The sequence below is a fragment of the Pan paniscus genome, chromosome 12 (assembly GCF_029289425.2).
Source record: "Pan paniscus chromosome 12, NHGRI_mPanPan1-v2.0_pri, whole genome shotgun sequence".
NCBI lineage: Eukaryota > Metazoa > Chordata > Mammalia > Primates > Hominidae > Pan > Pan paniscus.
In genome coordinates, this window is record NC_073261.2 from 29,984,695 (window position 1) to 30,000,514 (window position 15,820).

At 47.4% G+C, this 15,820-nt stretch overlaps 1 protein-coding gene across 11 annotated transcripts in view; it reads right to left on the reverse strand.

The window, feature by feature from the left end:
* The window catches only part of INPP4A (inositol polyphosphate-4-phosphatase type I A), a 146,111-nt gene extending 130,902 nt beyond the window's left edge, over nt 1-15,209 (reverse strand). For 4 of the 11 annotated variants that reach the window (XM_063594574.1, XM_055107622.2, XM_034953697.3 and 1 more), the window contains exon 1: nt 14,977-15,207. The gene's annotated coding sequence lies outside the window, so the exon portion shown is untranslated. Of the gene's footprint in view, nt 1-13,911; nt 14,054-14,362; nt 14,386-14,976 lie in introns of those variants that run through there. The other 7 variants (XM_055107620.2, XM_055107617.2, XM_055107618.2 and 4 more) reach the window with 4 other exon arrangements.
* Between the last annotated feature and the right edge of the window lie 611 nt (nt 15,210-15,820).

A 15,820-nucleotide genomic window follows, 5' to 3' on the forward strand; every position in this document is an offset into this window, starting at 1 on the left:
ACGATGACCAAACCCAAAGGTGTGGCACCTTCTCACCCAGAGAAGTGGAAGCAGCCCTAGGTTCCAGCCACCTGGACAAAAGGGCTTGTGTGCCAAGGATAAAAAAGGTCACTGCTGAGAACAGGCTTCTGCCTTTGACAAGCACAGTGGGACAAACTGACAGTTCTGGTTTCTCCCTGAGAACTTACTGGGGCAGCAGCTGTGCAGTGGATTCTGGTCTCCCCTCCTTCTCCTCAGTTAGACTGAACCTCAACTTGACCTCAGGGAAGCAGGCTGTCTTCCCAAGAGAGGCTGAGGCTTTTCTTGCTACTTTGACAAGGACAGACTAGCTTTATTCACTCGTTCACTCAACAAACATTGATTATGTGCCTATTTTGTGCCAGGCACAGTGGGGCACTCTGGACCTACAAAGAAAACCAAGCTATTGTCTCTGCCCTGAAGGATGCTTAAGTCTTATGACAGCCCAGATCCATGATGTTCGCAGGGTGTGTCCATAGAGAACTCTGGCAATCTTCACACTGTGAATGCCATTGTGGGACACAATGCCCCTGTAGCATGCAGTAAAGTAGAATCTAACACTTGAGCAACTTCTCCAGACCCTCAAGGAATTACTATTAACCAGTTGCACACCAAGGAGGAGAGGGTAAGAGGGCCTCCCAAACACGGACACAGGTGTCCCCCTCAGCACTCTGCACGCCAGCCCTCCAGGGTGTCCTGGTAGACTTTCTTACTTTCATGTTGTTTTTCCTTTTGGCTACTCAGCAGCGACCCCCTTCCTCCTAATAGCTCCCTGAACTCTATCCTCCCTTAGGCCACTCAACTAGGGTAGGGAGGAGTGGGCGGGAAACCAGGTGAGGCAATCAGAGTGCTGATTTTCCCAGGTGCAGGGACCACTGGTTTAGGGGCAAGCCCCTGGCCGAGGTCTACTCAGTGTCACTCCCACCCCTGGGCCAGTCCAGACCTGAACTATCCATCTTGTCTCACGAGTGAGCGGCGTTTCCGAAGGACAAAGCTCTGCCTGAGCACTATGCAATCCTGACTTGGTGTCATATTCTGTGCTCCATGAATGCTCCAATCACACTGGTGGCAAATGTGGTAAAAGTCCGTCAAAATCAAGCACTTCGGGTGCCTTTGGGCGTGTGGTGGCTACCATCCTGACGGGTGTTAGCGGGCCACAAAGAGTGTGCTGAGAGCCACCTTCCACAGTCAGCCATGCTTTAAGAACTTCGCCTCCGCTGTACTTCTCTCCCTGCCATGCTCCACTGATGCTGCCTACCCCCTTAAGGTCTGGAGATGCAATGTGGAAATCAGAGCCACTTCCCCCCTGGCCATGCCTCACTCTCTGCATACATGCTGCATACTTAGGGGTCCCAACACCTTTTGTTTCTCCTGGAAAAAAAATGTGCAGCATCCCATTCATTGGGCCAGAGTCTCACCCAGGATACCAGCAGAATGGGAAAGCAAGCCCCAAAAAACACACAGAACAGCACAGCCATGAAGGGGCAGGAAGGCATTTCTATGAAGTTCGGTGGTCAGCTCCCTCAAGTAAAATACTCCACTCTCAAAGAGGAAAAAAAATCTGAATGTTTTTATGGAGAAAGAACTGGCTAGCAAAACAATCTGGAAGATAATCACTAGGCTCAGGCATCACAGGCAGCAATGATTCATCTTGGGTACCAGGAAACGTGTTGTGTTCAGTTGTTGCCTATCCGTAGCCACTCCCAGGGTAGAGAAGGTGAGAAAGGGCTATTTGATGATTTTTTTTTTTCTGAGGCAGAGGCAAGCCCCTGTCACCAAGACTGGAGTGCAGCGGTACAATCATAGCTCACTGCAACTTTGAACTCCTGGGCTGAAGCTATCCTCCTGCCTCAGCCTCCTGAGCAGCTGGGACTACAGATGTGTGTGCACCACCATGCCCAGCTAATTTTTTAATTTTTAGTAAAGATGAAGTTTCACTATTTTGCCCAGGCTCAAGCCTTGTTTAAACGTGAAGTTAGGCAGGGTGTGATGGCTCCTGCTTGCAATCCGAGCACTTTCGGAGGTTAAGGCAGGAGGATCATTTGAGGCCAGGAGTTCCAGACCAGCCTGGGCAACATAACAAGACCTCATTTCCACAAAAAAAAAAAAAAAAAAAAAAAATTTGTTTAATTAGCTGGGCATAGTGGCATATGCCTGTAGTCCTTGCTAATTGGGAGGCTGAGGTGGGAGAACTGCTTGAGCCCTAGAGTTTGAGGCTGCAGCAAGCTATGGCTGTCTACTACACTATAGCCTGGGCAACACAGCGAGACCCCGTCTCTAAAATAAAATAAAACAAAAATAAGAGTTTCTCCCAATATAGTCAACATTTACATAATCAGAAAAAGCTAGCCAATCCTATTTCTAGGCCTGCCTAAGTAGCAAGCTCAAACGGCTTTAATAAACCAAACTCCTGTTTATTGTCTCAAATGTTTAATTTGCAGACAAATCTACGTTCTGAGGTAAAAATAGCAACTGTTTGTATTCATTACAGTAGTCAATTAAGTTAGGTTCACAGTCTACGCCACAGGCTGCTAGTTCCCATGACAAACACTGGTACAATCCTAATAGTTTACAAAACAGCCAACCTATGATATGAAACACTGATCAAATCCTGGGATGCCCAGTTCCCAAAGAATGACACAGCAGTTACTGCCCTGGAATTTAGTCATAGCTCATGTAATCCTGTTTTTGTTGGTTTGTTTGAGACAGGCTGGTCTCACTATACCGACCAGGCTGGTATCAAACTCCTGGGCTCAGGCAATCCTCCTGCCTCAGTCTCCCAAGTAGCTGAGACTACAGCCTCACCAGGTGCATGCCACTAAGCTAACCCAGCTAGATCTAAACCTATTTTAAATGAGTTACATCCACTACTGCTTAAAACTCTCTTTGCTCCAGAGGGGCTGAGGCAGGGTGGCCAGTGCCCTGAGTGTCTGGGCTGGGACATACCCAGGGACAAGGCCCAACAGTCAAATCCCCAATGAGAAAGGCCAATGTTGTCCCACAGGAGAAACTGAATGAGATTAACTTTAAAACCTGAATGCTCCTTACCATGCAAGTTGGTACAAAGTTGTTTCCAGTGACACTGCTGGAAACAAAAACCCACCCACTCACCATCTGTGAAGTGGCCCCTCACCACTTCACAACCCATCCACTGGCTTTCTTCTCTCTTTGACAAAAGATATTAATATCTAGCTTGGTAAAGACATTAGACTAATTAAAGAATAATTAAATAATCAACTCAAAACACAAAGATCTTCCTCCTTCCAATGTAGTTAACACACCATACAGTTCAAAGGCACCTACAATAATAGTCACAAAACACGTGTTTTGGGCAATCGATGGTTGAACACTATTTGTAAGACTGTTTGCACTATCAAGTAAGACAAGCTCCTGTTCTCATGGTCTCTGCAGTGTTTCCAGAAGAAAGGGGTGAGAATGAAAAACGTAAAAGTAGCTGGGTACAGTGGCTCATGCCCTGTAATCCCAGCAATTTCGGAGGCTGAGGCAGGAGGATTGCTTGATGCCCAGAGTTCAAGACCAGCCTGAGCAACACAACAAGACCCAGTCTCTAGAAAAAATTAAAATTAAAAATTAGCCAAGTGTGGTGGCGCACGCATGCAGTCATTGCTACTTGGGAGGCTGAGGCAGGAGGATGCTTGAGCCCAGGAGGTCAAGGCTACAGTGAGCTATGATCACACCACTGCACTCCAGCCTGGGCAACACAGCAAGACTCAGTCTCTAAAAATAAATAAATAAAAAATGTAAAAGCTTTTAGCAATGGCAACCTCCCTGTAACGTGTTCAGAGCACCTTCTACAACTTACATAGTTGTATCCATTTGACATTTGAAGCCCTTTTTTTCTTTTTAATCATTTTCTGCTTTAACTGGTAATTTCAAGTCCATGTATCCTTTTTGAAACAAGTCAGGAATAGCTAATAGGAAAGAAAGCTGCCAGAAAGAGAAAGACAGTCCAGACCTGAACCAGAAGATAAGTGTGCATAAAGTATGCTGGAGTCAAGTGGTCCCCATCAGTCAATGGGAAAATGACAAGGGCTGGACTTACAAAAATGCTGTAGTTGTACTGGGGGACTGTCTGCAAAGGGCCTCAGAAGGAGTGATGGAGAGAGGCTGGAAAAGCCAAGGAAAGGCACGGGACGCTCTAGCTGGACCAGGAAGAATGTGGTCTGTGTGACACACAGGCAGCTTCCCTCTCCACTGACATATCCTTGGTACTCCAGGGTTTCTGACACTATGTTTCTTCTTCTCTAGAAAGCTACTGCTGAATCACTGCAGAGGGGAGAGAAAGTGAAAGAATAAAAAGGCAGTATTTCCAAGGCAACAGACCAAAGAACAACTTCCCTAAATAGACACTTGTATGCGTGTGTGTGTGTTAGTCCAATGCCAACTAAATCAAGAACATACCACACTTCACCCATGTAGCCCCTGGGCACTATCCCCACTCCATTCCACTGTCAGGGAGGATTCGACGGGGGAGGAACAAAGGAAATCACCTTCACTAGATGAACAAGAAAGGAGGAGGGTGAGATTCAGGCATGACTTCACCAAGTCACTGGCAAGTTGGGGACAAACCACAAATGAGACTGCTAGCGCTTCCCTTCTACCTGAGGTGGGCACAGTCTACCAGCAAGGTGTCGTCCCTAAGGCCAATCCATTTACTCACTCCCCTCTTCCAAACCATAGGAATAACAATATTTGGAAGATTCTGGGGTATCTTTTTTTTTTCTTTTTTTGTAGAGACAGGGTCTCACTCTGTCACCCAGGTTGGAGTGCACTGGTGCGATCATAGCTCACTGCAGCCTCGACCTCCTGGATTCAAGTGATCCTCCCGCCTCAGCCTCCCAAGAAGCTGGGAATATAGGTGTGCACTACTATACCTGGCTAATTTTTTAATTTTTAGTAGAGACAAGGTCTTGCTTTGTTGCTCAGGCCGGTCTGAACTCCTGGGCTCAAGAGATCGTCCTGCCTTGGCCTCCCAAAGTGCTGGGATCACTGGCCTGAGTCACCTTACTCAGCCTATCTTGACATTTCTTGGCACCTAGCCCTATTTTAAAACATTGGGTTCTGTCAAACATACCACTGTATTGCCATTTGATTATCACCCAATTATGCAATGTGATCATTTAACATTTGTATACACAGAGCACGAAGAATGAATAAGAAATGTGAAAATACTCAACATTTCAGCTCGTACAATCCTTAGTCCTTCCATTCTTTAAAAAAACAGTGTCAGTAAAAGGCTCAGTTGGGTCAGTGACCAGCTGACTAAGAGTTTACAGAGTGCAAGCCCCCCACTTCCTCCTCCCACCCCCCGCCCACATCCTTCTCCTCTCAACTTCGCTGGATGTCCCTGCCTCTCAGCACCTCCCTCTTCTGTGACATTTCCCCTGGAAGGTACCCTGAGCAGGAGTCAACAATAGGGTGTACTCCAGCCCTTTGAGCACATGTGAAAAATAAGAGTACTGTGGGGAAAACAGTTACCAAGACTGTCAAGTGGAGCAGGGGTCGAAACATTCATGTTTGCACCGGTCCAGTGCACTGCAGTTCACAGCCCTCTCCTATGTATATTATCAATCCCCACCACCCTCCTGTGAGCCTAGCACCTTCCCCATTTTACAGATGCGAAAGCTGACTCGGGTTCACATCCAGCACTACAATCCAACTTGCCCCTACCCCCAAAAAACAAACACAGACATGCCAAAGCCACTACTACATAAGCTTTGTGATACAAACCAGACTAGCGCCTGCATTAAATAATGGGGATCATAGCTGACTCTAAGCCAGCCTTGGGAACTGTCCTGACAGTGTTAAGGCCCAGAGGATTCCAGTGGGGAGTCAAAAGCAGCAATGCTTTCATTGGGGCCAGCCCCAAACAAGGAGACTCTCTCTCTCTCTCTTATGTAGAAATATGCTGATCCACCTGTTAGGTAAAGGACCCATCTGGCATCCAGAGTTAAATTTTTTTTTGAGAGGGAGTTTTGCCCTGTCACCCAAGCTGGAGTGCAGTGATGTGATCTCGGCTCACTGCAACCTCCACCTCCTGGGTTCAAGCGATTCTCCTGCCTCAGCCTCCCAAGTAGCTGGGATTACAGGTGTGCACCACCACACCCAGCTAATTTTTGTATTTTTAGTAGAGATGGGTTTTCACTACGTTGGCCAGGATGGTCTTGAACTCCCGACCTCAGGTGATCAACACACTGCCTGCCACTGTCTCTCCTGTCTGTCAGTGTGGCTGTGCAGAGGACTCCTCATCAGGAGGATTTGGCTCAGATGGCTTACTACCACGAACAATACGCCAGAGCAGGACCAGGCTCAGGACTTTGTGCCTGCTCCTCACGCCCCCAGCTCCACTCCCACTGGCCCTCACCACTGAAAGTCTCCTCTGGTTTTAGGTCATTGGTTCTTGATCTATGGCAAGTCACAGACCACCAGGTTCTGACAAAAGTCACAGGTCCCAGGCCCAGGAAAAGACCCCAAGTGTATACACATCCGGCGTAGGCCCCACCTTCCTACAGGTTAGGACCCCCTGCACTCAGCCCTAGGGTTTGACACATCTTTACCAAAATCCACTCTAAGAAACAGTCACACCATAACAACACCCCAAATACATTACATGTGAATAACTAGATGTTTTACCAAAGAATGCTTATCCTTCCCATAGGAAACGTACTTGGATATTTGCCATTTCAAAAAGCTTTTTAATGCCAGTTACAACCTCAAATTGATTTCATGAACCATTGCATTTTGAAACATGCTGTGTGGACCCTTCTCTAGCATGTTTCCTCCTCAGGTGCCCTTCCTTCCGCAATAATTAGTGCAAATGTGGTTAGAGCTCAGTGCAAGACTACTCCTAAACGTTATTTTTATGTATTAAGATGAATCTTTAAAGCTGAAAACCCAGAAATATCTCAACTGTTTAGTTTCAGGAAAAATTCGGAAAAGTGGGTCATTGTGATCTCACAAATTACACCGTGGAGGTGGCTATTTATTTCACCCAAACATCAAGCTGGAGTTGTACTTGCAAAAAAGGGGACATAACACAGGTAAAAACCACCACTGAAAGTAGTCACTTGGGCTGTCTCCAGGCCAATTCCCTAAATATTTCTCAAGCACCTACTAACTGCACTGCTCTCTTTTTTTCTAGCTGAGCAAGGAGTAGCAGCGTAGGCAGCCCCTACACAAATGAACACACTTCAGGAATGGCTTCAGAAGGTGAGTCATAACAGCTCTTCGGGACTCTTCAGCACCAGCCAGGTAGACTCCATCCCTGCTAGGCCAGAGAGGGACCTGGAGCTGGAGTGTTACTGAGGTTGCTTCCTTTAGCACCGAGTTGTACAGGGAGAGTACAGGCCACGCTTGGAGGAGCTGGAGAAGCTTGAGGCAAGGGGGCTGAGAAACTTATATGGGTGGACAAGCTGGCGAATGGGGGGCAGGGGAAGGACTCCGGAGAGCAAAGCGGCCCCCAGGGCCTTAAACACTGGCTAGTTCACACTGTGGGCTGGCCACCCACCATCCACTCTTCCTTCTTGCTATTCTAGGACCTAACCTCCTCCCCGGTCCTCAGGAAAAGTCAGCCCTGTCTCCAGCTGGGGAGTAGGGGAGTCTTGATTAAACTAAAAGAGCTGTTCTCCAATGTGACCTTGCATCAGAATCACCTGGAAGTCTTCTTAAAGCACAGCTTTCTGGGCCCCATCCCAGAGTTTCTGATTCAGTGGGTGGGGTATGATCCACTAATCTCCAGTTCTAACAAGTTCTCAGGTAATGATGATGCTACTGGTCTGAGGACCACACCTGGAGGACCACCAGCCTAAGCCAACCAGCACACAGCACTCTCACAGCCTCATGTTGCTGGTCCAGGGAAGGCCACGTGACCCTTTGCTCCACAGGCCAGAGGGAAGGACTGGTAGACACTGTGGCTGGGGAATCAGCTGCTTTGTCTCCTTCCCTGCTCCTGCTGGACAGGAACAAGGAAGCACGCAGTCCCACTGCCCCCAACGACCATCTCAGAATCATGAGGAGACTAACCCCCTAGGATGAAACCGGCAGTGATGGCTGGACAGAGGAGCAGAATCGAGGTCCTTGATGAAACTGCTGACATGCTGATGGAGACTCCAGTTCTCTGAGATAATAAATGTCACTGTTGGCAACCAAAAGCATCCCAACTGACACACCCCATAATCCAGGGAGAAGCTTGAACTGGGCATCCTTGTTTCCTAGTAGAGCCCTGTTTCCCGGAAACAACCATCTGCCTAAATACTTCCTTCACATTTCCAGAGTTTATACACTTAGGTCATCCTTCTTGAAAATTCAAATTAATTGGTTTGAGAATACACCATTTAGAGATGCAAGCAACATGAGAGAGGGAAAGAAGGGCGTTCAATATGCTAGGGTGAATTAATAATAGACAGCTTCCATAACAGCAGCTGACACCACCTGCGTGAGGGCTATGGGAGGGGCAGGAAAGGGGCAGGGGGTTTTCAGGAGACATCAGAATACCACCTAGTGAGGTGCAACAAGAGGGGCGCTGCAGCAACCAGAGGTCAGGAAAACTACCAGGTGTCTCAGGGAAAGCGCTCTAGGAGGATCCCAGGACCGGAGCTGGCAGCGGGTAAACACTTTCCTCTTTCAGAGGTCCCCACCCTTCTTCCTGGACATCAGAGGACATCCCTGTCTTCCTGACCCTATTCCAGAAAATAGACCTCACCAGAGCATGATCCCCCCACTGCCCCCACCATATACATCTGCTTACTGTGCCTAAGTCCCTCGCCAGGTGAGCCTCACTGAACAAGTTCCATATTAAAAGGCCAGCAGTCTCACCCATGCTCCAGGTTAGGGCTGTGGGCAAACACCAGAGGCCAGCTGGGCTGGCTGGCTGGCAGGCATGGGCCTGACAGCCTGATAGGGCATGACAAAGGTATGTGCAAAGACCAGAAAGAGGAGACATGCACACTGCACCCAGGACCCTGGCTTTCCAATCCCAGACAGGCTATGGTGAAAGGGACAGCTAAGGCCGGGTGCAGTGGCTCATGCCTGTAATCCCAGCACTTTGGGGGGCAGAGGTGGGTGGATCACCTGAGGTGAGGAGTTCAAGAACAGCCTGGCCAACATGGTGAAACCCCGTCTCTACTAAAAATACACAATTAGCCAGGCATGGTGGTATATGCCTGTAATCTCAGCTACTAGGGAGGGTGAGGCAGGAGTACTGCTTGAACCCAGGGGGCGGAGGTTGCAGTGAGCCGAGGTTGCAGGCTAGAGCCACTGCACTCTAGCCTAGGCGACAGAGACTCCAACTCAAAAAAAACAGAAAGAGACAACTAAGAGATTAAATCCACAGAGGAAAGGCTGATCTAATTCCAAGCTCCGCCAACCACCCACACTCTGTATATGAATCCATTGTAATGCTTCCGTTCTGCACACTTACTAGGCACCAGGATTAAATGTTAATTCATTTAATCCCCCAACAAGCCTCTGGGGCTGCTACTACCATCAGCCCAGTTTTGTGGATGAGATAACTGAGGCACAGAAAGATTAAGCCATTTGCCCAAAGTCACACAGCTAGCTGGATGCTCACAGAAAGTGCAGCACCAGAGTCCACAATAGTTCTAGGGATAAAATAAATGGTTTCGAAAGATGTGTATGCTCAGCAAAAAGGACTGTGTAAAAGAAATTCCTGATTTATAAACCAAAATACTGAAAACAGAAATTGTTGATACTGGCAAATCCAGGTAATCAATTTTTATCCCTCATTGAAAAGCTTTCATTTTTCAATCCTGTGAAGGAAGTCCAGTTAAGCCTCTTTTAACTACCCTCGGGGGATGCTCTAACCACTCCTCAACACCACAGCTCACCTTTGGACAGAACCTCCCACAGGATGTCCAGGGAGGCCTGGCATGCAGGGGGTACTCAGAAAAGCTTGGGTTCCTTGTCATTTAGGACTTTAAAAAAAAAATTTAAAAAGCATCACACTTAAAAAAACATTCTAAAGCTGCCAAGAATAAAATTCAAAGTTACCGTAACTTCCACAATCTAGTAAGATAAGGAAAAACAGCCCAATAAGAAAAAATGAACAAAGGATATAAACAGGTAATTCATTAGAAGTTAAAATATACATTAACAAGAAAAGGTATCCAATATTTTTGGTAATTTGGGAAATGCAATTAAAACAATAATGTCTTCCTTGCCCATTAGATTGGCAAAATTAACAAGATTTATTCTCTTAAATGTTGGCCAAGTTAAAGGGAAACAGACAGTTTCACAGCCTAATGGAAGGAGTACAAATTTAAAAAGCAAGCCACAGAAAATTTTGTGTAATGTGACTACATTTATGTTTACAATGAGAGCATCTATCCCCTGAAAAGGTCTAGACGAGAATACATAGTGCCTACATCTCGGTTTTTATACCATTCTCCACTAAAGGAAACCAGGACTCTTTGGAGAAATGGCTGATTCCAGGGCTGGGACAAGGAAAGTATAAGCTGAGTCCTTGAAGATTTTGTGCCTGCAAGAAAAGTCCTCAAAGAATGATGAGCACTTGTCAAAAGGACACAAAAGCCAGACTGAAGGGACTCCCACTGGCCAAATCTAGGATAATTTGAGCAACAAAATGCATAATGGGAGTAATGGACTATAATCTATTGAATAAAGCAAGAATTCATGAGTCCAGTGATGTAAATCAAAAAGTAAATAATAGAGAAAGGAAGGTTCTTCCTTTCAGTACAGTTCCAACTAATAAATATAGAAGGAACTATGAAAATCATCATCTGCCTACTATCATAATAATTGACTCAGGTAAGAAACATCAATGAATTCTGAAACTAGTCAGTTAATTGTATGAGAAGTTAACTATATTTACATAGTCTCAAATTCTCTTCCTTTAAGACACAGATTAACTACAAAGGGAAAAATGGTAACTTTTCCATGAGATAGACACCACCTTAATTCAAGTGATCAAAGTTAACAGGGCCAGAGAATGGGATAATCACAGCATATGCCTCCTGATGGGATACATTAAGAAGGCTGCAGCATTAGTCGGGCACAGTGGCTCATGCCTGTAAACTCAGCACTGTGGTCGGCCAACGCAGGAGGATGGCGAGAGTAGGAGTCTGAGACCAGCCTGGGCAACACAGTGTGAGATCCAGCCCCTATAAAATATTTAAAAATTGGCCGGGTGCAATGGCACACACCTATAGTCCAGCTACTCAGGAGGCTAAGGCAGAAGGATCACTGAGTGGAGTAGGTCCAAGCTGTAGTGAGTTGCCATGGCACCACTGCACTCCAACGAAGGGAGACCTTGTCTCTTTAAAAAAAAAAAAAAAAAAAGAGAGAGAGAGAGAGAAAAGAAGACTACAACTGCTTCAACCTTGTGCTACTCCCGCCAGAAGTGCATAACCTGAATCTAATCATGAAACCACAGGAAACCCAATTGAGGGCATTATCTTAAAAAGTCAGTAGTCTTCAAATATGTCTATGTCGTGAAATACAAAAGAAAGACGTGGTAACTTTCAGATAAAAGGATACTATAGAGACAGAAAAACTTAATGCAAAACAGATGATCTAGGATTTTCTTTTGCTATAAAGGACATTATCAAAGCAATTGACAAAATCTAAATACGACCTGTACACTAAATAGTGTTATATCAACATTAATTTCATGATTTTTTTTTTTTTGAGACAGTCTCACTCTGTTGCCTAGGCTAGAGTGCAGTGGTATGATCTCGGCTCACTGCAACCTCCACCTCCTGAGTTCAAGAGATTCTCATGCCTTAGCCTCCCAAGTAGCTGGGACTACGAGCACACGCCACTATACCCAGCTAATTTTTGTATTTTTAGTAGAGACAGTATTTCATCATGTTGGCCAGGCTGGTCTCAAACTCCTGGACTCAAGTGATCCTCCCACCTCAGCCTCCCAAATTGCTGGGATTATAGGCATGAGCCACTGCGCCCGGCCATGATTTTTTTTTTTTTTTTTTTTTTTTGAGACAGAGTCTCGCTCTGTCCCCCAGGCTGGAGTGCAGTGGTGCGATCTCTGCTCACTGCAAGCTCCGCCTCCCAGGTTCACGCCATTCTCCTGCCTCAGCCTCCCAAGCAGCTGGGACTACAGGCGCCCACCACTAAGCCCGGCTAATTTTTTGTATTTTTAGTAGAGATAGGGTTTCACCGTGTTAGCCAGGATGGTCTCGATCTCCTGATCTTGTGATCCGCCCGCCTCGGCCTCCCAAAGTGCTGGGATTACTGCTGTTATGAATATCCTTGTTTTTTGGGAAATACACAGTGAAGTATTTAGAGGTAAAGGGCCTCAAGCCTGCAACTTACTATTAAGCAGTTCAGGAAAAAGTAGTAACACACAGGAATAAAAGAGAATGATAAAGCAGTGTAACAGAATGTCCACATTTGGAGAATCTGAGAAACCTTTGGCTTATTCTTGCAACTTTTCTGTAAGTCTGAAACTATATCAAAATACTAAAAAAAAAAATTAGAGAATAACATGTGCATATGAATAGAAATATAGGTAAATTCCCTGGGATTAGCTTCATGATGGTATTTTCCTTAAAAACACAGAGACAAAATGAAGCAAGCCTGCATGGGCGTTAATATTGGTCTCCTCGAAATATGTTTTCCTCACAGAACTTCTGTTTTAGGACACTGAAAAAAAAAAAAAAAAGCCGTTTCGAAGGCTCTCTCAAGACCAGCTCATTAATCAAGTTCTACAGAAGCACCAACATAATCAAGCCTTTTTTGCTGCAGATTTGTGCTATTTTTTTCTCAGTGAAAGTCAAAGCCTCCTGACACCATGAGTAGTTGATGATGTTGTGGCAACTTTTCTGGAATACTAAACTAAAAAGGAGCTTTTCATTTAAAAACGAAAACAGGATGAAACAGTCTTGGTGGAAAGCCTCCCCCTCCACTCTGCCTCACTGAACTCTTGAGATGTTAAGCCCTGGGCTGGGGATCAGTGGGTCAGTCGGTCCCACACCGCCTTCAGGTCCATTCCCGTGTGCATTTGAAGAGATGCTGGCTGAGAACGCTCCCTCTTAGGGAGGCAGCTAGTTAAAGGGACTTGCAGGGCTGATAGTTCTCTGTCATACACATCCCATTTTTCTAGTGCTCTACAGTTTACAAATAGCTCTCGTGTATTATTTTATTTCATCCTTTCCTTAAAGTGATTTTTTTTAAAAACGCTAATATTCAGTTTAATAGCAATACTACAAAATATCCAGTTTTGAAAACAGGGAGGCACTATAATATCTGCCCTTGGTTCTGAATCTAGTTGGGAAACAAGACTTACCCAAGCAGATTAAACACCCTGAGACAGAATAATCTAAATGAAAAAAGTAGCTACATGATGAGTAAGGTGGCCAGGTAAGCAGACTAATTCTATAAGGAGTTCAGTAGAAACACAATGTTTCTTTCTCTTTGAATTTGTCCACATCCATTTCTTTAAGCCTTTTCTTCAAGCCAAACTCTACCAAGCAGCTCTGGCTTCACAGGCGTGTTTACTAGACATCACAGGGAATGAGGCACCGAGAGGCCCGTTCACATGCAACGCCACCCCTGGGACAGACAGCATCACGGCCTCCTGACACCACTCCTGCAACAGACCAACCACACTGCCCTTCTTACATGGGCCCCATCATTCATCTTTCTTCAAAGAAAACAGTACATTAGCAGTCGACACTTCAGCAAAGAACCCCCAAAACAAACGCCCTAGCCTAGATCCAAAAACAAAATTTCCGTTAAAGAAAGTGTGTTTTTCAACCAAAGAAAAATTAGGCTCAATTCTAGGACAACCTATAGCAAGCAATTCTACGTGCACTGGCCAACGCCAACAGCAGCTAGATTCCAAAACAAACTCAGCAAAAAAGGCTCTGCTCTCACCTTTTAGAGATAAGAACCAGAGTCAGCAAGCGGCAGAACCATGATTCACACCGAAGTCAACCCACTCTGTCCTCAACCCCACTGGCTTCCCCATGGTCCACACAACCCACTGTGAACAGATGGACCAGTCAGAATTTCTCTGCAACACCCAAATCGCCACCCCACCCCCATTCCCTTGGTTTAAATGCCCTGAGGGGCAGGCGACAAATCAAATTCCACTCTTAGGCAGGTTCCCAACACAAGACACATTCAGTGGCAAAGCAAAAGAGAAGATGGGCTCTACCACATATAGGTCTTTCTTACCCAGAGGAACATTTTCATGGTCTGTCATTACGGATGAACTCGGGGCAGGAAGAACCCATCATTATGTAATGTCAGAGGGCATGCGACAGGGGAAGGGAAGCGAGACCATCAACATTCCCTTCCTTCGCCCACAAAGACACAAATTTACCTCTGACATTTTGAATGTCTGTCTTCTGGGGCCTACCCATTCCTGGCTGGCTTTTCAAGAGACAGCCACAGATCCCTGCACATTTCTCAGGCCTCAATTAATTGACTAGCAAAGCCAGAGAGAAATAAAATATAGAAAGCAAAGATGCTAGAAATGTTGTTGGGGTCTAAAGGCAGGCAGAAAATGGAAGAGTTTCGAGGATGGAGACCAGATTTCCCACACGGAGATGCATGTTTACTTTCACCCGGTTATGTTTCCACCCAAAACACGGCAAGGCCTCCAGCTTCAGGAGCCCGTAGACCCAGCCCTGGAGCCGCATCGGGCAGGCGCCGCGTCTGCGTCCCGCGGCCACGCGCCCGCTCGGCACCCGGCTCCCTGCTGGGGCGGCCGCGTCTTCACGGGGCTGGGGGTCGGCCGGGCTCGGATTGTTCTCAAAAGACGCCACCGCAGGTGGACCACTGGCACCGTTAGGCAGTGCAATTTCCATGAAAACCGCGGGCGCCGTCCACATCCGCCCCAGCGGGGACCTAGACGCGCCCCCGCGCCCGCTGTCCGTCCCCAGCCCCGGCCCCCGCGGCGGCCGCGTCGCCTCCTGCCCGGCCCGGCCCACCTACCTGGCGCTCCCCGGCCCCCGGCGCCAGCCGCCCCGCTGTCCCGCCGGGCTGCGCGCCGGAGCCCCGCAGCAGCAGCGCCGCCGCCTGGCTGTGAAGTCGCGCGCTGCGGGCCCAGCCTCAGGTGCTGGTCCTCCCGCCCCGGCCCACGGAGCCCGACCCGGCGGCAAACCAGCCCCGAACCCTCCACGCGCGCCGCAGCCCTAGCCAGCGGCCGCCGCTCTAGACGCCGGGCGCAGCCCCGCCCTGGCCCCGCCCCCTTGTCGCGCATGCGCGCTGAGGGCCCGGCCCGCGCCCTGCGACCCCCGCCCCACTACCAGCCCGAGCTGGGTCCGCCCTCTGAGGCAGCAGGGCCGGTGACCGAGCTGCTCGCGCCAATTCCTACTGCTAGGTTCCCACAAGATCCCACCCTATCCTGTGACTGCTTCACCTGCAAGGAGTTCTTGAACTTCTGGACTTGACTGAGCGATGGCATCTTCACCCTGTCATCCACTGAGGCATCTGAGGCCCTGACGGATCCCCAAGGGAAAGTTTCCTGGAGGAGCCGCGACCCGGGGATGCGCCCCCAACCTTTTGCCCTCCGGACAAGAGCACTTCCTGAAGTGCAGACGTACTCACTCCCCAGGAGATGTTTAGGAAACTGAACATTCCAACCAGACAAGCAAAAAATTAAAATCTTAATTCTTTGAAAATGCAGACTTGCAAAAAAAAGAAAATTGCTAACCTCTAAGTGTATGTCCTTCCAGACCTGTTCTGGCCTGTGTGCATAAGTATGTACTAACAGACTTGCAACAGCATCAGTCCTTACACTTTGCCCCAAGTTTCTATTTTTCCATAGACAAAAACA